Raw genomic sequence first — 2,064 nt, 5'->3', positions numbered from 1 at the left:
TTTGTTATTTTATTTTGTAACAACAAATAATCAATATTTAGAAATCTATTTTGTAATCTTTCATAATTAACATAAACTGATAAACATCATTACTGTGTTGTAATAATATATAATAAATATGTTTTGAATTTAATTGAAAAAATATTTGAGTTTTCCTCGGTTATTTCAGAATTATGGGTTCCGTCTTCTTATTTTCTATCACGCAACGCATTCTTGATTTTAAGACGATACGAATCTGTCTTCAGCTTATAGTTACAAAATATGTAAAACGAATTTATTAGGGCTTATTTTAAATGATTAATTGTGTTTGCCACTCATCAAAATTTTATTTTTTTCTTCAAATACCTTTTGATTCCTTTATGATTAAACCTTCTCAATTTAGTTAAAAAATGTTTAGTCTTGGAATAGTTCAGTTAGAATATTTTTTTTAATCTACGCGCGATGGCTTACATTATGTATGTTTAATCTACGCGCGATGGCTTACATATTATATAGTGTGTCAAGTGTAACCTGTCTTTATAGCTCTTCCTCGTTTTACAGTATATTTTAAACAGATAGAACATCTTCAAATCACCAAAAATAATTGATTTTTTAGTTCTATTCAGATACAAGTTGGTGCAGCGAAATGTATTAAGTAATGTTGAACGCCAAAAACAATTTCGTGCTAAAAACTGAGCATTTAGTAATAGATCAACTCAAAGTAGCTTTCATCAACTGAACGTCAAAGATTATACAAAGCCTAACGCAATGTCGCCGTTGTCAAGGATGGGGGCATGTCTCCTCAAATTGCACTCGGAACTTCAAATGTTCCAGGTGTGCTGAGGCGCACGAAATCACATCCTGTCCTCCTGGTGCAGCTCTAAAGTGCGCAAATTGCGGAGGTACACACCGCAGTTTTGACGACCAATGTCCTGTGTACATATTTAAAGAGGCACAAGTCCCAGCCAAAAAGCAGCGATACGTCCCAGCTCCACCATCTGCAAGATCAGCCTGGGGGCAAGCCTCCCGCGCCCCCGTCCCGATTCACCCTCCACCACCAATCAGCAGGTCCATGGCACCAAACGACAAGAGGACCAGGCTACCCAGTAAGCTCAACTCGCTGGCGGACTTTCCACCACTAGTCCGCCAGGCAGCTCGGCCCGCGAGCTCCGTCCACCAGCCTTCAACAAGCTGTGGAAACTGTCGAAAAGCCTCCGAAAAGGCGATGAGCACGTCTCCGCTCTTGAAAAAGAGGGGAGGAGTTACATTTCCACCAGTGACAAGTGAGCTTTTCGCAGACATTTTGGCAGAGGTGCACAAGGTCCAACCATCCCCTCAGGATAACGAGATAGAAATACCGACCTCTGTTTTTGTAGTACGGAAGTATCCCATCCCCCCCTCGATTTTGCACTCCTATATTACAACCCCGTCGGAAATACAGTCGTGTCTTCGGCGTCTCCCTAGCCAAAATGCCCCTGGGCCGGACGGCATCCCATATCTACTCCTCAAAAACTTGCGGCGGAAAACTATTGTACTAATAGTACAAATAGTCAACGCAATCCTGAAACTACAGCATTTTCCACAGGACTGGAAAAGCGCTGTAATAATTCCAATTTTAAAGACGGGTAAAAACCCGGCTTATCCTGCCTCTATGGGCCGATTTCCCTCTTAAACACCCTCGGCAAATTAACTGAGAAAGTTATTCTTTCGAGGTTGCAAGCGGCAGCCGAACTCAGAAGTTTAATTCCGGACGAGCAGTTTGGCTTTCGGCTCAACCATAACACAACGCTGCAGACTGCTAGGATCGTAACAGATACCTACGCAGCATTTAACAAATTTATATCGCCGCAGTTGTACACCTTGTGCACAGCAGATATCCCGATGCTCCCTACTACAAAAACAGCACTCTACGCCGACGATATCGCACTCGTCGTCGATACACGTCGTCTTTTCATGACCAGGCCGCGAAATGTCGCATTGCACACCACCCGAGTTTGATGACGACGTACTTCGACAAATGGAAATTGAAAGTGAATCCCAGGAAGACAGAACTTATTGTCTTCTCGCGCAAATCCAGTAACAATC

This window comes from Dendroctonus ponderosae, unplaced genomic scaffold, assembly GCF_020466585.1.
Source record: "Dendroctonus ponderosae isolate FM_Combo_2020 unplaced genomic scaffold, Dpon_F_20191213v2 Dpon_F_20191213_7, whole genome shotgun sequence".
Taxonomy (NCBI): Eukaryota; Metazoa; Arthropoda; class Insecta; order Coleoptera; family Curculionidae; genus Dendroctonus; species Dendroctonus ponderosae.
This window is presented reverse-complemented; position numbering follows the sequence as displayed.